This window comes from Crocodylus siamensis, chromosome 4 (genome assembly GCF_052110815.1).
Source record: "Crocodylus siamensis isolate JL-2025a chromosome 4, ASM5211081v1, whole genome shotgun sequence".
NCBI classification, from domain to species: Eukaryota; Metazoa; Chordata; order Crocodylia; family Crocodylidae; genus Crocodylus; species Crocodylus siamensis.
The window spans coordinates 25,129,462-25,152,273 of NC_143398.1; the positions used below are offsets into that span (position 1 = coordinate 25,129,462).

Sequence of the window (22,812 nt, forward strand, 5' to 3'; positions counted from 1 at the left end):
AACTCAACTAACCTAGGAGGATTGTTACAGCATCTAAGGTGTCCCAACGGTCACAGTGGCCTTGGGACTGACTTGACTAGATAACCAAACAAGGTGCAAGGCAGTAGAAATATGCATATATTCTTAATTTTAGAACTGCAATATACTATTAGCAGCACTGTTTAAGGGGTTAAATATTGTAATTAAAGGTATGTGTTCACTGCAGAATTTTCTTAGATTAACCTAGCCTTTCTGTGGTTGCCATGCTGCAGAACTTTCTGTAATAGACTGGATTAATCGAATAGGAAGTGCAACAGGAGACTAGCCTGGCTAGACAGCTATCTCTTCAGTGAGTTGAAACTCAAAAAAGGAATCCTATAAAAAGTGCAAACCTGTCCATTGTACTAGGGAAAGGTATAAGAACATTGCACAGCCATCCAGGGAGAAAATTAGGAGGAAAAAAAGCACAGTTTGAGATGCAACTGACAAGACACATAGAGGACAAATAAAACAGATTTTATAAGTATGTCTAAATAAGAGGGAGACCAGAAAAACCACAGGTCCCCAACAAAATGCAGAAGGCAATTTAGTTACAAATTATGTTGAGAATGCTCAAGTATTCAATCCCTTTTTTGTTTCCGTCTTCACAAATAGGGGCAGCTACCAGATGACAACTGCAGTTGGCAGCAAATACAGGGAAGGAGACAAACAGCTTATAGTGGTAGCAGAACAAGTTAGGGATTATTTAGAGACAGTAGATACCTTCAGGTTGGCAGGGCTGGATGGCATGACACCATAGCGTACTGAAGGAATTGACTGAGGTAATTTCAGAGCCTTTTGGTATCTAGTTTAAGAACCTGTGGAGGGTGAGATCCCAGATGAGTGGAAAAGGGCAAATATAGTGCCCATCTTTAAGAGAGAGAAGAATGAGAATCCAGGTAATTAAAAAACAGTCAAACTGACCTCAGTAACTGAAGTAGGTCCTCAAAGAATCTATTGTGATGCACCTAGAGGAAAATACAGTGATCAGGAACAGCTAGTATGGATTCACAAGGGCAAGTACCACCTGACCAACTTGATTTCTTTCTATGATAAGGTTGTGGTGGGCCAGTAGGAGGTGCTTCTTCACTGAGCCACTCACCTCACTGTGCCCGACCACCTTCCAGGCTTCAAGTATCTCCCTGGGGGTGCCTCATATCTGCCCGACCCCCTTCCTGGAGCACACCCATTAGCCTGGGCACCACCCAGAGTTTGGACTGATCCTGGACCTGTGCCCTCTGGGAAACACAAGCTTCTTAGCCCTTGAGGGCACTTGACCCACTGCAAGAACTTAGGGTGCTTCCCTCGATCTGAAGCACAAATAGTGGTCGTCTTTAGTCAGCTGAACCAAGGGAACCCCAGGGCATAATCTAGCCCCTCTCCCAGTAAGTCTCCCATGCTAGGTACAAAGGAGAACTTTATTGGTTACAAGGAGTAGGTTTGGAATAGGGTACAGGGTAGAGCAATATCAGAGAAATCCCTTACAGCAAAGTGGCATGGTAGCCTTTGATCACGCATCTGCAAGCTATATATCTAGTTAGATCTCAAGCAGCTTACTCACAAGTATCATCCAAAGGCAGCTGGAGATTCCCTCTGGAGGCAAGCAGTTCATGAAGCATGAGTTTCATGAGAGGGTAAGTTTCAGATGGTTCAGCTTCTCTCTGAGTTTTTCATCCCCCTCCTCCTGGGCAGACCTTAACTTACATAGACCTTATGACTTAATTTACCTGACTGAATCAAGGCCAGCAACTGTTGGCTACTAGCCAACCAATTTGAAGTGCATCACGGGTTGCCAGGTAGACTGGCAGGGTCCTTAGCCCCCTCCCAGCATGTTGCCATTGCTTAGAACAAAAGGGAGTTTAAGCCTCTCACCGAGGTATGTGATGCCAGTCATGTAGGCAGAGGAAACATGTTTTCCTCCTCCCTCAGGAATGTAGCCAGCTCAGGTTATAACTCAGGGTTACCCGGAGCCCATGGGATGTCTGCCTTCTGCAGTGACCATGGTAACCAAACTGGCACCTAGCAGAGTTTGGGGAGAGACGGAGATGGTATTCTGCCACAAAGGCAACAGGCTCTGTAGATGGGGGAGAGCAGTGGATTTATTATGCATTGACTTTAGCAGGCTTTTGATGCCATCTCCCATAACATTCTCATGAACAAATGATAGCAATATAAATTACATCGAAGGGGGATACATTACTGGTTGGATCATTGTGCTTACTAAGTAGTCATCAGTAGCTCAGTGTCTATCTTGAAGGAGATATCAAGTGGGGTTTTCCAAGGGCCTGTCCTGGGTCCAGTATTGTTTAACATCTTCATTAATGATTTGGAGAGTGGCGTTAAGTGCGTGCTTAGCAAATTTGTTGACAACATCAAGTTGGGTATACTTGCAGACACTCTGGAGAGTAGGGATAATATCCAGAATGACCTGGATAGACTGGAAAAATTATCCATAGTTGGGATAGAATAACGTCATGTACAAATACAGGATAGGGAATGATTGGCTAGGCTGCACTAATGCAGAGAAGGACATGGGGATATAGTGGACTATAAACTGAATATGAGTCAACAGTTTCCTCTTGTTGCCAAAAAGCTAACAGCGTTCTGAGTTGTATTGAAAGAAGTATCACTTGCAGATCAAGGTAAGTGATTCTTCCACTTTCAGTATGGATGAGGCCTCATCTGGAGTACTGTATCCAGTTTCAGGCCCTACACTTCAAGGAAGATGTGGACAGTTTGGAAAAAATCTAATACAGAGCAACAAAAATTATTAGGAGCCTGGGAAGCAAGATTTATGAAGAAGAAAGGCTGAAAGAACTAGGGTTATTTATTTTGGAGAAAAGAAGATGGAAGGGGAATTGATAACAGTCTTTGAATACTGTCATGGTGATTTACAGAGAGGATAGAGAGGTTTTTTTTTCTGTAACTGTATGAAACAGGGCTATGAGCAACAGCTTCAATCTTCATCAAAGGAAATTTATTATTTTGGGGATCCCATGTGCCCTCTCCTGTCATGGCTTATAGAGCCATACCCATACAACATGGGCCACATAGTATGTTCCCTTACACTCTTGGTAATTGCAGCATTGTGGTGGACTGCACACTTGGAAGACTGAAGACAAGATGGCACTGCCTCAAAAATCATTTAATTTGACAGTGTACCAAATGCTGTACATATGTCTGTTGCCTACTGCATAGTATTTCCAAAGCTAAAGGAAAGTAATTTTGCAGAGTAGAAATTGTATACTGATGAACTTTGGAGCTGATTCCTGCAATCAGAAAACTCCCATCCCTTACCTCTGTAGAAGAAATACAGGCCCTTAGTTAAAAAAGGAAAATGAGCAATGCTATGTGTCCTTATATCCTTGCAAATTGTGGAAGTCTGAATAGGTCATTAGAACTCAGGTTATTTTGTTGGTTGTGGGATACCTTAGTATGTGTTGTTGAGCTTGTCATGTTGTGAAATTGCCTGTTACAATTATTTGTAAACCTCTAAGGTAAAAGAGCTGTTCGCATGAATGAAGTATCTTGTCTCTGATTAGTTTGATAAATGCTGGTCACTAAAACATCAATTTGTCTATTGACATATGTATCAATATAACTGTGACTCCTTTCTCTGCTAGCTCCTTTCAGGTAATGAGGTACCTAGGCTGTTGATAGCTCAACCTGTTTTTATACTGTACTTCAACACATTTTTTTCATGGCCACAGTTTCCGTCTTTATTACAGAGCAGAGACTAGTTAGAGGCTAAACAGAGAACTACATTAACCTCACAAACATGAGTGGTGAGCAGCTCAACAAGCATGTTGCCAACCTGCATCTGCAAACTGTGTGTGATTTTTTTTTCAAGCAGTAGATAAGTTTGCAAGCCAGACAAAATTAAAGTGCAAACTAGCATTAGAGAGCATGAAGACACAATCAGTGACGGTGCTATCTACTGCTTGTGTTTTCACCTGGTTCTTTTTTCCCCACTCTCTCCTTTGCATGTGTGGTGCAGTGCAATACAGGTCTGGAGTGAGAAGAGACTGCCAGGACCTGCTGTTCCCTGTTCTGTTCACAAGCCACGGGATGACTCTTAGTTCAAGCTTCTACATTGGTTTTCTTTTGTTGTAGCACACAGGAGAGGCTGAAAAAACAAGGGCATGAGTTCTCAGTGGTACCTCATTGAGAACCTAGGGTGGCATCTGTGTTCATGGAAGCACATGACTCTGCACAGGGACCTGGACCTGCAGGGGTGGCATTATCAACAGGTGACCCCAGCCTCTGGCTACTGTCAGTACCATTGCTGAATTCTTCAGAAAGACTCATGACTGGAGGTGGTTACAGGTGCTTGACCAAGTGTCTAGTCCAGGGGCGGACAATTATTTTGGGCAGAGGACCATTTACTGAGTTTTGGCAAGCCATCAAGGACTGCATGACAGGCAGCCCAGGGCAGATTAATATTAATTGTATACATTTTTAGGGGCCCCACAGGCCGGATAGAACGGCCTGGCCAGTCGCACCTGGACCCTGGGCCACATTTTGCCCACCCCTGGTCTAGTACCACTCCTGTTTGCTCATATTCTTCTCCCCATACTTCTAGTCCTGTTCTTGTGAAATGGCTCTCTCTCTTATTGCCCCATGCTGGGGCACAAAATCCCATGCCTCCCTGCTGCGTTTCAGACACGTCATCCATGGCACACCTGGCTTTGGTCCTCTTGGTAAAACATACATGCTAGAGCTGGGTGGAAGGTGGCTGTGATGGGACATTCAGGAAGGCTAATTGTTGCTAGGTTTTGAAATGCTAGAAACAGACTTCCATTACATTATTTAATATTTATGTGTTATAAGGCTGCAATTTACAATGTCTGTTGTTTTAGTATATCACTGATGGTCAGCAAACCAAAAGCTGCAGGTGAAGGCTTGTCAAAGCAAGCATAGAGCATGTTGTAGTAGTTTTTCTTTCTGTATGTGGATGTATGTTAATTTTTGCAACATGTTTCCAGCCGGCAACAATTTTCCTGCCAGCTGTCTGGTGCAGGCAGGTGGGTTAAAGTGCTTGTTTTATGAGGCTGGGCCCCATGCCTGTTTTTTCAGTCTAGGAAACCATTGAGACCATAAACATTCTGGAGTTCCTTAGTTGGAAAAGGAAGGGTGATGCTCTGGGCCAATGAGGTGTCCACTCAGAGTTTGCACAGACACTTCTCAAAATCTGATGATTCCACTGCATATAACTAAACGGAGATATCTTGTTAGTAACCAAAGTGGTCCAGCAATTTTTGTCCTGCTGCCTACCTAACCTGCCATCTAGAATTTGTGCTGCATGAAAAAGTTTCAAGCATCACCTCCCAGAAATGGCTAGAGATCAGGAAAATATTCATAAACTGCTAGAGTAATTGTTGGTTGAATCGTGCCTATGAACTGGATTCCAGTCCTCGCCCCTCAAATTAGGACTGAACTTTACAGGGTAGTGGGAAGAACTGTTTTGATTTTGCCATGGAAAACTTCACTTACTTATCTTTGCAGAAAAATGCACCCCTGGCACCACAGGACAGCTTCCACAGAAATAGACAAATGCAGGCAGGACTGACTTTTGATGTCTGTCCACATTAGCAAATATTTAGTAAAAGGAGCTTATTAAATTATTAGGTAATTAATAACCTCCTGCTGAGGAAGATCTCCATAAGGCTTTTAATATATAAACTCCATGGTTCTACAGTCTGTAGAGATGTATAACCATGTGATGGTAGATTTGCTAAGATGATATGGTGAGATTTTTCTGATTGGCTTGACTTTCTACACTCCCCCACCCAATAGTCATATTGGTAAACATGTGGTTTGGGAGGCAGGTAGAGCAAACCACTACAGAAGACATTGATGCAACAGCGACCACACCTATATGAAGGCAAAATTCTCAACACTCATTGGTTGGCTGTATCAGGAAATCCTACTTCCTCTGCACCTTCAAAACAACAGTGGCACAACCTGCAGGGCTAAAGCTTTGATTTCTCAATAACCATTGCTGGACTGGGGGTAAGGGGAGAGAGGGAGTATATAAAAATTTGTTGCCAAATAGGTTGCCCTAGCAAGTCTGGAGGAAGAATGTGTAGATCAGGCGGCTCTGTGTTCACCATGGGCGGTGGCATCATAGCCATGGCTGAATTATGAGACTCCTCCATGTCAGTCTCCTAACCCTCTTCCTCTTGGTAAAATATTTTCCACTCTAAAAGAAAAGGGTCACAGGAGGCTTTGGGCTTTGGTGTCTGGAGGAGCTCTGCATTGCCAAGGTCATAGCTTGGGGCTGTAATACAGCTTTGGGTGACATCCTCAGCCAAGGACATTCCTTCACATTTGAGTAACTAATATGGAAAGATGGAAGGGCCACATGAGGAAAGAATAAGGCTAGTATATATGTACAGCTTAGTTAAGGAGCAAGCAAGATGACTGCAGTATTTTATGAATACTGGGCAACTGGTTGCAATGATTATCTATAATTTTAAAAATATGCATGTGATTATTAGTCTGAATTTATATACCTTCAACATGCAGATATGGTTAGGTCTTTCCATGTTAGACTGAAGAACCCATCCCTTACCAATTTCTGGTTCCCTGTGCAGGTACTTAAAGACTGCAATCAAGTTACCTAGTGACCTTCCTTTTTCACAAAACAAGGGAAACGAGCCACATCACTGGTAAAACCAGACCAGAAAAAACCTTCAGAAATAAACTAGTGGGCATACTCATCCTTTACTGGATTATCCACTATTCGTGCTCCCAGTTGGTCTCCAACCCCTCTACTTTCTGTGACCCAGGGCACTGATGGCCTGACCATTTGCAGAAGCCTGTGTGAATAGTTCACCCCCTGAAAACAGTCAGAAAGAACCAGAGCATAAGTTCTGCACATTTGAGCACTTGGCCTTATGCTGACTAAACTAAAAGCAATTGTTCAGACAATGACAACATCTTAGCGTGTCTGGAAAGAAAGGCAGATAGCGCCAATCACACTATTAAATACTCAGGGTTTCTGTTTAGTTATGTTTCCTTTATGTGGATAACAAGGGAAAACAATAGAAACAATAGCAAGATTCCAAGCAAGACAATGCCCGCAGCATGCAAAAAATTCTCATGCATGTACACTGCTTGTTTACAGCCCATTAAGTCACTTCCTTTAGAGACTTTCTCTCTTAGCTCCTAAAAATTAGTTCAACTGATTTTGTTGGTGCGGTGGTGGGGGTGGTAATGGCTGTGTGCCGCCTGGCCGCCATCACCCTGTGCTGCACTGCTGCCCTTGGCTGCACAGCTTCAAGCAGGGAAACTATAGGCCGGTTAGTCTTACCTCGATCCTAGGCAAGCTGTTTGAGAAAATTATTCTGGCACACATCCATGCTTAGGGGCAACCAGCACGGGTTCATCAGTGGCAGGTCCTGTCAGACCAACCTGGTGGCCTTTTACGATCAGATCACCAGATCATTAGATGCAGGGGTAGCAGTGGATATAGTCTTCCTGGACTTCCAGAAGGCTTTCGACACTGTCTCTCATCCCGTTCTCATTAAGAAACTGGGGGGCTGTGGTGTAGACACCCACACAGTCAACTGGGTCACCAACTGGCTGGAGGGCCGCACCCAGAGGGTGGTAGTGGATGGGCCCTTCTCAACCTGGAAGGACGTGGGCAGTGGGGTTCCGCAGGGCTCGATCCTCAGGCTCGCACTGTTCAACATCTTCATCAGTGATTTGGACGAGGGGGTAAAAAGCACCCTGTTCAAATTTGCTGATGACACTAAGATGTGGGGGGATGTGGGCACACTAGAAGGAAGCAACAGGATACAATCAGACCTAGACAGGTTACAAGGGTGGGCGGATGAGAATAGGATGGGTTTCAACACAGACAAGTGCAAGGTGATGCACCTGGGGAGGAACAACCAGCACCATAACTGCAGGTTGGGGAACTCCCCTCTTGTTAGCACGGAGGCGGAAAAGGATCTTGGAGTCATCATTGACTCCAAGATGAACATGGGCCAGCAGTGTGGGGAGGCAGTCAGGAAGGCCAACCGTACCTTTTCATGCATCCACAGATGCATTTCAAGCAGGTCAAAAGAGGTGATCCTCCCTCTCTATGCGGCACTGGTCAGGCCGCAGCTGGAGTACTGCGTCCAGTTCTGGGCGCTGCACTTCAAGAGGGATGTGGCCAGCATCGAGAGGGTCCAGAGGAGGGCCACTCACATGATCAGGGGACAGCAGGGCAGGCCCTATGAGGAGAGGCTACGGGACCTGAACCTGTTCAGCCTCCAAAAGAGAAGGCTGAGGGGGGATCTTGTGGCCTGTTATAAATTAGTCAGGGGGGATCAGCAGGCATTGGGGGAGTCACTGTTCCCCCGAGCACCGCCAGGAGTGACCAGGAATAATGGTCACAAGCTGGCAGAGGGTAGGTTTAGGTTAGATATCAGGAGGGACTATTTCACAGTCAGGGCGGCGAGGGCCTGGAACCAACTTCCAAGGGATGTAGTGCAGGCTCCTACCCTGGGGGTTTTTAAGAGGAGGTTAGATGAACACCTTGCTGGGGTCATTTGACCCCAGTACTCTTTCCTGCCATGGCAGGGGGTCGGACTAGATGATCTGTTCAGGTCCCTTCCGACCCTAGAAACTATGAAACTATGGCTGTGCGGCAGCAGCAGGAGGTTTTGTAGGCAGCATAGGCCCATGATTGTGCCCCCCCCCGGCCTCCAACCATCTTTCCCAGCCCTGCCCCACAGCCCCACTTGCTCCAGGGGCAAAGGGTAAGTGTGAGTGTGAGCACGGCTTTGGCTGCCTCAGAGGCTCAGGCTCCGCCCTCCCCCCTGCTCCCTCCCCCTTCGGCCAGGGCTGGGGGTTTCCCACCCTTTTTGCAATTGGCTCTTGCAGGCTGGAGCTGTGCCAGCCTGCAAGAGCTATTTGCAGAAGTGGAAAATCTGCAGATTTCTCTGCTAAAAAGAGAAAACTGCATTTTCTCTGATAAAAACAGGGAATCTGTGGTTTCTCTGTTTTTCCGTGGGAAACGGAAAACCCGGATCCCTGTTCACCAGCATGACCATGACCAGAACTTGTCCCAAGTAAGTCAATGGGAATTTGGTTGCTGATTTTTATTTAATCCGAATGCTATATAAAACTCAAAGACGTTTTAAGACAGAGAGAGAGAGTACAAGTAAAACTCTACCTTTAATCAACAAATAGAAGAAAGGGAAAAAAGGAATAAAAACAAAATGTACTTTATGCAACTACCATAGGCACCATAATTAAAGTTTAATTTAATGTCCCTCTGCATAGGTCTTCAAACTATATCTGTCACCATAGTATCTGATTATCTAGGTTATAAGTACCTCTTTTTTTGAGAGTCTGCTTTTTCACAATTATACCTCCCTAATTTCTTTTTTTTAAAAAAGGAAAGGGAGAAAGCATGCTCTACTACTTTAAATTTTCCTATTTAGTATATTCCCACAAGACACATACTTTATGTTTCAGATAAATTGGCAAAGGAATTTGGAAATTAGAGTTTGAGATTTCTAAAAGCAGATAACTTTTTATAAAGTAATATTTGGGGGGAACACATTCTCAGAAATGACTTGGTCTGTTCACTCCTAATTTGAGTTAGCTGTTGAATTTTAAATAAATTATTTTCATGGTTATTTTGAAAAGCTCCATAATTATTTGTGGACTTATTTGCTAAAAGGTTTTGCACCTACCACCTTGAAATTACTTACATTGTTCATTAAAGTTAACAGTCTATTTCTTCCTGGTCATCAAAGTGGGTTTTTTTTTCAGTTGCCTATATGGCATTTTTGGCAGTTACATGCCTGAAGGCATGTTATTATTGGAAGAATAGCCCTGCCCATGTGGATGACTATGGATAGCTATAGACAACTATAGACATGCACATACTGGTATATGAGGTAGTAGCTGGGACATGTACATGCACCCATAGTGAATGTACTAGATACCCCAAAATTTAATCAACCAAAATCCATGTCTAGTTGAACTTAGAGGGGTGTCTTGTATTTAACAGTAGAGTGGTTAGGACATTTGCCTAGGAAGCCAGAGAACCTGGGATCTAAGGCCCCCCTCACCCAGAAAGGGTATGAGCATGGATCACTGTAAGTTTCCAGTCCTCCAGTGGATCCTTCTTTCTGCCTGATGAAGGGCAATTGTACCTGAAAGCTTGCAAAGAAGAATGTTTCCAACTATTTGAATTGGTCTAATAAAAGATACCATATTTACCCAAAGAACCTTGTCTGCCTATGTCCTTAGACCAACACAGCCACAACCTATACCCTTAGTCCTCTAACCACACCACAGACCAGCTATTATCCAGGTAGATCTCCAGTGTTCCTTTTGAAGCTGGCTCCTAGGCAGCCATCTGAGGGAGGTATGTGAGAGAGTTGTGAGGCATAAAGGAAGAGGGAAAGCCAGATAATGTGTAGCTCAGTGAAGTGGCTGCTGGCCTGGAGGAGCGGGAACCCTGGCTCCTAGTTGGGCCCTTGCTCACAATGAGCCAGAAGCTTCCCCCACCTTTACTGTTCTTCAGCCATTTTTCCCATGTCTATATTAATAGCTTAACTTCAAAAGGAGCACCAGAGAAGAGCCTGGATAACTCTTGAACTGTGAGACGGTGGTTAGAGCAGTGCCCTAGTAAGTCAAAAAGATTCTGGGCGCAGAGAACCTGGAACCCATGGCCTCTAACTTCCCAAGTGAGTACCTTAGCCATTCAGTTTTTGGTGAGCAAGAGACAGGAGCTCTCTCTCACCAGTGTGTGCACCCAGTCTGCATGCATATGTAATAGTCCACTTGTGCACAGCTGCATGTCCAGGAATAGAATTCCTACCTGTGCATAAGTTCCAAAATGCCATATAGATGACCAAACCTAGACACTTAGGGGACCAGGAAGGAGACAGAATGGCAGCCTAATTCTCTGGCTCCCAACAGTAGGATTTCCCATAATAATGTATTCTGATATTTTGCAAAATAATTAATCATCACCTCTACTTTTTTCGTCATACAGGACTCCCAAGAAGTACCATTACAAATGCAAAAAGTAATCAAACAACCTACAGTACATATAAAAAGTATATTATGCTCTTAATCTTTCAGATTTAATTCTCCAAGGTGTAATTAGTTACACAGGTGAAAAACAGACTAATTCACAGTAGCTCATATAGAGAGGTATAAATTATACTTCCCTAGACTGACTTTATGTCCCATAGGAGCTTAAAGCTGAGGAAAGGTAGATGATATTACTGGTATTTTCCTCCCTTGTTTTTTTCCACTGTGAGCAGATAGTTTGCATATGTGGGATACCCTGCAGCCTCCTTCACAGCAATTAAACCCTATTTACATGCAAGTTGAAGTAAACAATGCAAGCCACCCTCCCTCAGGGCACAGCCAAGTGTCTGGTCTCACTACTTACCTATGCGTAAATGTCCTGGTTTGTTGTTGAACAGGTCACGGTGTCCTCTTTCAAGTGTCGCAAAAGCAGTCTTATTCTGCACTGGAACACTGCACGGCATCCAACATTGGCAAGCAGCAGGCTGCACTCTTATCAAACGGGTCGTATTCCTCCCAGGGGCAAGTATCCCACTGGGTGAGTCCTTTTAACTGCCTCTGGTGTGCTGCCATCTCTCACCTGCCTCAAAAGTCTCCTGTTCACGGATACAGCGTACGGACACCGATTCCCACTTCATTAATTTCTAGGCCCTTACCATGGAAAGCCCACAAAAAGCTTAGCCCCCCAGAAGCGCCAAAACATAACTCTTCCCTGTGTAAAAAATAGTGGGGGAAAAATTGCTGGGTGCAGCTTTGCAAAGTGGGTGGGAGATGCAATACATGTGTACCCTTGTGTACCCCTAAAGGTACCCCACGCCCAGCGCCCGGTGAAAAAAGCACCCAGAAAAGTGCGGGGAAGCCATGGTGCCTGAAGCAAGGGCAAGGTATAATTGTGAAGGTGAGGCAGGCAGCCTCTTGAGGTGCTTTGCATGGAAAGATTTTGCCCACGAATCCCCAGAAAAAGCGAGGGGAAGAAGTGCTGCAGCACAGAGCCATCCTCTTTGGAAGAACTCTCCTGGGTGTTTCTTGTCCTAAAATGCCTCCTGGCAGTAAAGTAGGACTGAAAGGGCAGGAGAGTAAAATTGTTCTGACATGCTCCCTAGTGCATTTTACTAGTTAAAAGCCAATACATGATAAATCATGTCCACATTACATATTTAGTCATCATAAACTAAGAAAAGAAAATTAAATCAGGATCATTTTTAGTGGGTAAATGCTGATTAAGTGGACAAGCGCCCATGGTTTCCCAAGGGCATCCCACCAGGGGACTCATTTAACAAATTCCTTGTGCAAGCCCCGTTCTTAGCAAAGCTTTATTTTCATGCTTGCCAATGCACTAATGTAACCATTAGGTTATCTGTTGTTGGAACACTGATTTGGGAAGACCATTTGAACTTGAGCTGACTGTTGCCACAACCAGAAGTGGTTGAAATTTCTCCAGTAGAACAGATTTCCATCAGAAATATTGATTAGATAAAATCAGAACATCCCACAGAAAGGTACTGATTTTTTTTAAAATTTTGCTGAAATAATAAAAAAAAATTTCGAAGACTGAAGCATCTTGTTTCAATCTTATAACGTTTAATTTGTATTAGGTTTAAGTGTTTCATTTCAACTTTAATAGTTAAAATGTTTTGACATGGCACACTATAACATGTAATTTATATTATATAATTACAGTATCCCAGTTACAATAAATTTTCCAATTTCTAAAGCAATTAGAAAAATATTTACAAATGGTCAGGTCAGTTAAAATACCAGTACTAAATGGAGAAAAAAAATTGCATAATAATTTTAAGTTCAACTCTAATTTTAAATAGAACTTATTCTTAATCATTCTTAAACTTTCTTTTATTTAACCGAAGCAGAATCACTTCATGATTACTCAGTCTCAGATTATTTCCTATAACCATTTCTATAACACAGTTGTTGGCTGTGTGACGCTTTGGTAAAGAAATCTGTCACTTATCACATCCAGGAATTTGAGCCCTAATGCTATTAGTATCATTGGTTCTCCAATCTATATGTAGGAAGTTAATCTCCCATGATGACACTAGTCCTGTAGTATTTACACATGTCTACACTACTGGGACACCTGACCAATCTCTAAATAAGCTAGCTCATGCACTGGACATAGCACATCTGTGTTGGAAGAAAGTCCGTAAGATAATTTATCCTGATTCTCAACTCAGAACTAGCTTGAGTATTCCTACAGTGTGCAGTTGTGTAATGTATGCATACTTTATATCAAATACTAATAAAATTACCCCTACTTATGTCCAAAACTAACCCTGCAGGTCTTTACCAGAGATCTAATACTAACCTAGTAAACCTGCTTTTACAATCTTTCCCCAATGATTTTGACCTGAAACAATTCTGTTCTATCCTATCATTTCCTATTTCTTTACAGCTTACTCCATCACTATTGTACAATACTACTCCACAAGCTTTATCTTATTTCTAGCTCTTCTAACAGTTCATACTCTGCAATACCTGTGTTCTAGTCATTTTTGCTATTCTATCATATTTCTCTAATCACCATAACATAGAGGTTCTCATTCTGCTCCAGCAGCTTTAGTTGTTTTCCATGTTGTTGCCCAGGCTAAGGCTCCTTGCATTAGTCTGCAAATATTTCAGTTGTTTGTTTCTGATCTAACTCAACCTCCTAGCTGGATTAGGCATAACTCTTTCATCTACCTGACTGCTGCTGTCATCAATTCTAGTACAGTACTTACTTTCATGTTGCTGTTCATGTTCCTACTCTTCGGTGCTCTTATCCCTTAGTACAGGGGTTGGCAACCTATGACCCACAAATTTTCTCTGCTCCCATGAAGATCTTTTTAAGTCTGAAGGCCACATCCTTGGCAAGCAATATACCTTTCTACTTTTTGTATCTGCTTAGTGACAGAGTAGCCACACAGAGATGCCTTTTCCAAGTGTTAATATAAATCTCAGGTTCTCTCTTCTGTTCATTTTTCTATCTGCAGATCATTTTGTCTGTTATTTCTCATTGTTCTTTATAGATCATAATAATTTTTCCTGGGCTCCAGTCTTTGGCTATCTCCAGAGTCTCTTCTACTCATAAAATACTTTCTTTCTCCTTGACTACCCTACCTTCTATTTCTGCTTCTTTCTCCTGCCTGTTTGCTATGGCAGCAGACTTGTTCTCCAGTGTTTCTTAGCCAGCAGCTGTTTTTTCCGGTACTTATTTTTTTTAGTGATGTTCTTTCATTGGTCATTCTCTTCATCATCTAGTGATTACCTGCAGCTCCCCTTATTTGGCATATATTTGCAAAGTTTGAGCTATCTTTTGTTCATTTTTCACTTAGCTTCAACATCATCTCTAGCCCTATATCTCTAGTCCTTTCATCTTCTAGGAGCTCTGTTGGCCAGTGGCGATGTGTAGGGGGTGCACATGCACCCCTTGAGAGCACTGGCGCACCCCCTGATAGGCTACTTTCCCTGCTTATGTGAGCGCTGGCCAGGGAGTGGGAGCACTGGATGTAGCACCGTGGCCACTTCTGGGAGCACTGCGGTTGCTTCTGGAAGTGCCATGGCTGCTTCCCAGTCAGTGAGTTTTGCCATGGGGGACCCCACCCCTGTCAGTAAGATTGGCCACTGGGGGTGGGGGCAGGCACGTGCCCCCCCCAACTAAGGTGGCACCAGTCGCCCATGCAGTTCAGTGAAATTTTTAATAAAATAGTTTCTCTCAGGTACTTCCTCAAGGACAATGTACATCCTGTAGCTTCTACATTTAGTGATCTTTGTTGTTATCTCTCCTCTTCAGATCACTCCGGTGCTACCTCAGTTGTCATCATTACCTCTTCCTTTTCCTTAGCTCTAGAGAAGAAAAGCTTCCCAAACTCCCAGACAAATTTTCCTGTTTGCTGAGGCTGTTTGTAGGCCATTTGTACCCTGCCTTTTCTGTAGAGGATGTTCCAGGGCCCTTGCTGACTATGTACCTGCTGATTGCATCTTCTAAAGAAGATAGTTCCCAGACTATTTGAGCCTTTGTAGGTTTAAACTAGTGTCCTTTCATGTGTCCTGTAATCTAACCAATATGGTAGAGCATCGTTCTCATATGCTTTCAGTTAAGAGTTGTAACTCTCAACTAGTGGGCCACCTTTCTGCATGTTTCAAATGTTGTATTGATTTAAGATGTCATCAATACAGAACACATTGCAGTCATCTAATACCAAGATGATAAAGACATGGAAAAGTGTAGCAATATAAAGCCAAGCCATTACATTTTTCCAATATAATTTTAGGCAGGGTTAATACTTCCATTTTATACATCTAATAATTGGAGTAGACACCTTGTGCTGCTGTCAGTCTAAGTCTTTGGCTGTGGCTTACAGACTCTTGTGACCACCCTCCCCTTTTTTGGGCATGACTTTATGATGCCTTAGCACAACCTGTCCCTGATCCTGATTGAGGTCTCTGAGCACTCCAGAACGTTATAGTAGAAATAGAAATGGAGGAGATTCCTTAGGCCATGGCCAGAAGATAACATTTACAATATTTACTGGAAGAGAAATAAAAGACCCTCTAACACTAATCTACCCAATTGCTAAGCAAAGATGTGGTGTCCAATTTACCTTGCTCTACTCCTTCAGTGGAAAGTGGAAAAGCTAGGGTGACCATCTTTTCAAAAGGGAAAGGTGGGACACATGCCCACTCCCCATCCACTGCTAGCAAGGCCAGACCACAGCCAAGTGGAGCAGGGCGTGGATGCAGGCTCAGGGCTCCCCTCCTTGTTGCCTTTCCCTTGGGAGCCCTTTGCTAGCTGTCCACCCTCTGCCCACCCAGGAGCAGCAGGGAGCACAACTCTGCACTGCTGCCAGGCAGGCAAAGCGTGCCTTGCCATGGTGGCATGGCCAGCATGCGGCTCCTGGGGGCAGGGCATCAGTGTAGGGAGCCCTGGGCCCGCAGTAGGCAGCCTGCACCTGCTTCTGCCCCATGCACAAATCTGTGGGGCACAAGCTCCCCCATGCCACCCATCCCCTGGATGAACCGCCCATGTCTCTGTCCTGCTTTCTGCTCTGGCCCCATGCACTGCCCTGGCCCTCCCTCCCATAGACTTACCTGCAGGAAGCTGTTCTCCAGGCTACCTGGCTGTGTTCCCAGCCATGCACATGTATGCAGCGCCTCCTGTGTCCCACTCCTGGCAGCCCCTTGCAGGCTGGGATGGTGCCAGCCTGCAAGGGGACCTGCTATTTCCCAGGGCTCCCTGCACGAGGCTGCAAATCCAGGACAAATGCTGTCCCAGAGTCATGCAGCCCAGGACCAAGACTCAAGGTTCCCATTGTGTGACAGGTGATCACCCTAGAAAACACCTGCCATTGGCTCATTTCCTGACCTACTGAAGAAAATGCCTAGGAGCAAGGACCTTTCTCACTTCTTTCTGCTCCAAAAAATGGACCTTTATTTACTTCTCAACTAAAAGCCTAATTTGGAATCAAACAGAAAAAATTGAGACAATTGTGAAGGCTTTTATTCAAATGTTTTGTTGTTCAATATTCATGATTTGAATAATATTAAAAACAGTGTCTCTGAAGAGAGGATTCTTCTCTGATTTCTGAATAGGGATGTCTAAAGTCCAGCCAGTTATACTTTGGCTGACTATGGGGTCTTTGGATTTAGGCCAAAAGGAGTATGAGAAAGTATTTAACTGAGCAAATGGATTAACAAGTGAAAAGGAAAGTAAATAGAAAATCTTTTAAGGAACGAGAGATAAAAACTGAGGAAGCTTCAAAATAAAGGCAGAGAGAAAACTTGTCCTTAGGAAGGAAATCCCACATATTGCTGCACCTAAATATGGAGCCACTCATACAAAAAATATTGTTTTTGTTACAGAAATTAATCTAATATAAATTTAAATTTGCATGCCTGATAATTTTTTCAGAATTCTCACTTGGGATCTTTCTCTCACATCATATCTCATATTAGGACTTTGGCAGGCCTATAAAGATTTGTAGCAATTCATTTTTTGTAATGTAGTTGGGTTTTTTTTGTTCTTTTTATGGTTATCTTTCCTGTAGGGCTATTAAATGATCTCTCAGTGTAACTTTATCACAGATGATGAGGTTTTAAAACTATTTCCAGTTATTTTCTCCTAGTGTACACCACTGAATAGTTTTGCTGTGGGTTCATTTTCTTAAGGCCATACACTGAGTCAAATTCTCAGCCTGTTGTAGCTACCCGATTGTAGTCCAGTGGTGAAAAGCAGTTGTAAATCCATCTGCCAGCCCTCCGAAGATGTCCCTTGTGGTAGAGTGGCCAAGAGCCAGAGTGTGTTTTTCCTATGTATCTCTTTCCAAGCTGTGGTACAGGATATCTGCTGGGGGAGGAGGAGCAGAAAGCACTGTCATGCCATCTCTATGGCTGGCGCTACTTGCCTGCCTTTGGGAAATACTAGTACTTCAAACACTTACTCTACACTGCATCTTAGAACCTGATCAGCATCCAGCAGCTTCAAGATCGGTGATCCTGGGCTATGGACAGTCAGTTTTAGGGATCTGGCCCAGAGGCCTAACAAGCAGTTTTTGCACCCTGGGCAGTTAGGGCAGCAGTAGTGGTGTTCGCAGTAGCAGCCACTAACCATGCACCCTGTCCAAGTAGGTACCTGGGGCCAGTGCCCTTCTTGCCCACCTTGTGCATCTCTATTGACCTGGGCGTTGGATTGTCAGCATGCACCAAATCCTTCCTGCCTAATAATTTGTTAGCGAAAACGTTAATAAATAGATCTGGCAGCGTTGGAGTGATGTAGCTGTGACGGTCCATTAATTATGGAAAAGGGAAGGACTGTTTTTTGGGGGGGGATGGGACACCTTTGTATTAAACCAATAATAAAGTTAGCTTTCAAATACAAGACATTCTTCATCAGATCTTCATATAAGGCTGTTCACGACAGGTAATCTCTTGCAAAGTGGAGTGTACACAGTATTTTTCTCCCCAGTCATAATTCTTGGGATATGACAGAAAAGGCCAAAGTGGCTGAGTGCTAGTGGGGGATGCTGCAGGCTCAGCGTGAGCAGGCTTTGCTGTAATGCATTCCTGTAGATATGGTAGTTTCATAAGCAGGACACCTGTATGCCCTTTCCACCTGAGGGGAGTCTGGGCTTAGAAGCAGGGCCCAGGGACTACTCCCTGCTTGTTTCCCTGTAACATTTTAGTTGGGTGACTTTAGTCTCTGCATTACAAGACACAGAGAATCGTGAAAGGGTCCAGGGAAGGGCCAGAAGGTCTGGGGGACAAACCTTATGAGGAAAGACTACGGGATCTGGGGCTGTTCAGCCTGGAGAAGAGAAGACTTGGGGTGGGGCGGGAAATTGGTGGCCGTCAATAAGTATGTAAGGGGGGAATATCGGGAGGTGGGAGTAAAACTGCCCACCAGGGCACCCGGGGGCAGGTCGCGGAGCAGCGGCCAGACCCTGTGGGAGGACGGATGTAGGGAAGAACTTCCTAGCGGTGCGGGTGACCGGACCCGGGGACAGACCCTTCTTCCCCGGGAGGCGCTGCAATCCGCAGCCCCGGAAGCCTCCAGGTCCCCCTGCCTTCTTTCAACTGCTCCGTTTCGGAGGCGGATTTCTGTACCTGCGCGGCCTCCTCGCGGCGGGGCCCGGCGGTGCTGGGGGGGGGGACAAGCCGGAGCCTGCGCTTGGCACCTCCTCGCACTCAGGGGCGCCCTTCGCAGGCCTACTACTCCGCAAGGCTGCCGGGGCGGGGCGAGCAGCGCCCGGACACGTGTGGGCGCCGCGCCGCGCTGTGCCGCGCCGGCTGGGAAGGCCCGGGCCACCGCCCCCTGCTCCGGGTAAGCGCCGCCTTCCCCGCCGCCCGCCTGGCCCCTCGCCATGTGGCTGTCGTGGCCCGCAGGTCTTCCGGGGCCCGTACTGCGCAAGGTGAAATGCTCTAGAGCCCAAGCCGGCCTGGCCTTGCCTGTCGCCGACGGCCCGGGGGGAGGCCGCTCCCCTCCCCGCCTCCCTCAGTCGCTTGCGGGGCGGCGGCGACGCCGGCTGCTCGGAGCGCGCCTGGCACGAGGTAGGGGCGCCGCGGGGAGATGGGGCCTGGCTGCTTCGGTCTCCCGTGGCGGCCCCGGGTCCCGCTGCTGACCCCGCCGCCCCGGTCGCCGTGGCCTGTTCCCTGGAAAATGGCCGGAGGCAGCGGCTGGCGGAGGGGGAGGCGGCTTCCCTGCCGCCCAGCAGGGCCCGGCGCGTCGCCGTCTGAAGTAACCCGCTCTTCACGTGCTGCCCCTTAGGGGGTCCCCTGCTTGACCCGGGCCTTTTCCAGGTGTTACCTTCTGCTTAGCTGCTCTGAGAGGGTGTGGTGGGGGGATTAACTCTGTCATGGCTTATACCCAAGTGGTTCCCAGTCTGTGGTAGGGTACCGCCAGTCACAGACGACTGGTGCCACCTCGGTCGGGGAGGGGGCATGTGCCCCTTCCAGCAACCAGTTGGAGACGGGGCGGGGGCGGGGGCTGCGACGCTCCCAGTAGTGGCCGTGGTGCTTCATCTGGTGCTTGTGGGGGGCACCTGTGCTCCTGCCTGCCCTCGCTGCCCCTTGCCTAAGCAGGGAGGGCGGCCTGTGAGGGGGTGCACGTGCAGCCCCGTGTACCCCCTATGCGTTGCCACTGCCGCCAGTGGTACTCAGACAGCCTGTCAGTGGTACACGTTAGGAGATTTATTATCGTTACTTTATATGACAAAAATTTGCTGGTGGGACTTAAGGCTGTATCATTTTAAATTGGTGTCAGAACCCAGTTTAATCCCCTGTTTCTACTGTAATGGCACCTTTTAGGGCCCTGCTACATCTTCAAATTAAAGCTGGATAGAAACCAGCTATGCAGTTGTTGCACATTTTCAAGCACTAACGGTGTCTTTACACATGCTTTGGGGGGAGGAAGGGTGTTATAATTAGAGTGGCTCTTGGGAGCCTTTCTAATTAAAACGCCCACAGTGTCTCATGTATTCAGCAACTGCTTTCAAATGGACGGGGGGGGCGCTTTAACTAAAGCTTGTTGAACAAGCCTTAATTGAAGCACCATTTTGAAGCGCAGGGATGCTGAATACACATGTTGCCGAGGCATTGGAGCAGGTGTCAGACACCTGTAGGTACCGTAACTTTATAGATGGTTATATCTTTTTATAATTGGATTGTCATTTTTTATCGTGTGATAAGTATTTTGCATGTGTGCAAGGTCTAAACTTATTTTATGATTAACCAGTTCGCTGCAAAATATATGTAATGTATAGCAGAGGGCTTAGAAACCCATAAGGCATTAATATTTTCATTTCCTTTGGCAGGCTTCCCAATGAATTGTAACCCTGCCAGGTTTTAGTGTACAGTAAATAATTTGCACAACATCACTGTCCCTCAAAGGGTGTGTGAAGGATCAGAGTCAATGTGTGTCCTCTCTCTTTCCACATGAGTACCATATAGTTGGTGCTGCATGGGTTTGGGGTGTGAAGGTAAAGAGAGCTGCTCTGGAATTGTTTCTGTTGGTTATACAGTTATAAAGCCTTGTTTTTTTTAAATAAAGTTTAAATGGAGATTATTTTCTTTCTGTTGTAGGTTATTTCCCAGCACTTCGAGTTATTTCATTTTTTTTAAAGTTCTTAGTTCAAGTTGGCTCTTCCAAACGTTGGTGACGCAGTTTTCTCTCTGCTTTACAGTTAAGCTAATCAAATCAGTCTGGTTGGTTGTTTTTACAGCCACATTTACATTTGCAGCTAACAAAATTTTTGAAATCTAATTAGTGAGAAACAAGTAGTGGCTGCATAAGTAGACTGCCATTCTAGAGTTTATGGAACACTTATATATGGTTTCAACGCAGCTAACAATTCAGCATGTGACCAGATATAACCAGTAATGAGTCTTTTTTAAACTATGAATTGTTAAAATGTCCAGTATGAGAGATTATCTAGTAGCTGGGAAAGTGAAACAGGATAATGGAGGCAGATCAAAGGTTATTGCTTTGAGCCCTGATTGAGCTCCTTTTTGGCAGAAAATTTATTTTAGTTTTCCAATTAAAAAACCTGCCTGCAAGTAGATGGGTTGATGTAGGAAAGGAGAGGATGTAGTTATGGGCATCTTGGTCTGCTTTGGCACCTTTCATGAACTTTATGACAAAAATCCCTTAAGGAAAAATTTAAAACAAATTACACCTTCTGCCTGAAATTAGCTTTACTATATAGTAGCAGCTGGTCACCTGCTACTGACTTTGCAATACATTCAAAGGTTATTTTTTACAGACAATAGTCAGGCCAGTACAATTCCATGACACCCTACTTAGGTAGTATATATACAGTATAATGTTCCCCCCCCCCCAACCTTCCTTTCCTTAACTACGTATATCTGGCTTTTCCTAACTGCTGCAGCTGTTGATTTCTTTAGGTTTCATGATGTTCAGCTATAGCTATAGGAGTTATTAGTATTATTTTTATGATTGGGGAAAGGGAGTTTATAGGTTTCATAAATTCTGTGCCACAAATTGAGTCGCATTGTTTCTTCTGTGGGAATGTTTCCCAAAAAGGCTAGGAATAGCTGTTTCAGGTCATGGAGTTCCTATAGAATCACTGCAGCCCAAGAGACTTTGGGGACATCCCACAAGTCCTGAGACCTCTGTAAAGGGTTGGAGTACTCATGACTCGTTTATCCTTTTGGATATTTTTTAGTGTTGACTTCAGACAATTTTCCTGTCTTCTTCTCTAGCTCCTGAAAATCTGTCTTTGCTGATCCACAGGTGGACCTTGAAGCAGCCAGTGCAGAGGATCTGCATTTCATTCCTTAACTGTGAGTAGTTATCATTTTCTCTGCAGAGATTTTTTTCATAAACTTCTGCTTGTCCCTCTCCTCTCAAGGACTCTTTACCTTGCTTTGGTAGAAGAATCCTAGTCATGCTGTTCTTTACAGCTCTATTTGGAGATTGTTCTTTTAAGAATAAAGAGCAAGAGTTTTTTGAGAATAAAATTATTGTTGGATTGGACAGTGAACCATTATGCCTGAATTACTGATATACCAAGGATGAAATATTGGAGAAGTAAGGATAGAACAGATGACACCAAGATGTGGGGAGAGGTAGGCACGCTCAAAAGGAGAGAGAGGCTGCAATTAGATTTAGACAGACTACAGAAGTGGGCAGATGGTAATAGGATGGGCTTCAATGTAGATAAATGCATGGTGCTGCACCTGGGGAGAAGGAATCCACAGCATACATACAAGCTGGGGGGCTCCCCCCTTGAGAGCACAGAGGCAGAAAGGGATCTTGGAGTCATTATTGATGAACATGAGCGGCCAATGCCAGACTGCAGCCAGCAAAGCCAACCGCACCTTGGTGTGCATCCATAGATGCATCTCAAGCCAGTCCAGAGAGGTGATACTCCTTCTCTATGTGACATTGGTCTGCCCTCAACTGGAATACTGCATCCAGTTCTGGGCACTGCACTTTACGAAGTATGTGGCCTGCCTTGAGAGGATTCAGAGGAAGGCCACCTGCTTGGTTGGAAGGGAACAGGGCAGGCCCTATGAGGAGAGGCTGAGGGACCTGAACCTGTTCAGTCATAGCAAATGGAGCCTGAGGGGGGATTTGGTGGCTGCCTACAAACTTGTTAGGGGAGATCAGCAGCAAATAGGAAGGGTCCTATTCCCCCAGCAGCACCTGGGGTGACAAGGAACAATGGCCCCATGCTGCTGGAGAATAGGCTCAGGTTAGAGATTAAGAGGCGCTATTTCACTGTTAGGGTGGCT

At 45.1% G+C, this 22,812-nt stretch overlaps 1 protein-coding gene across 7 annotated transcripts in view; it reads left to right on the forward strand.

Annotated features, from left to right (window-relative positions):
* The window catches only part of PUS7 (pseudouridine synthase 7), a 57,020-nt gene that overhangs the window by 6,473 nt on the left and 27,735 nt on the right, over positions 1-22,812 (forward strand). Inside the window, exons 1-2 of one of the 7 annotated variants that reach the window (XM_090042011.1) lie at positions 18,746-18,880; positions 21,809-21,858. The gene's annotated coding sequence lies outside the window, so the exon portion shown is untranslated. The other 6 variants (XM_090042006.1, XM_090042012.1, XM_090042007.1 and 3 more) reach the window with 6 other exon arrangements.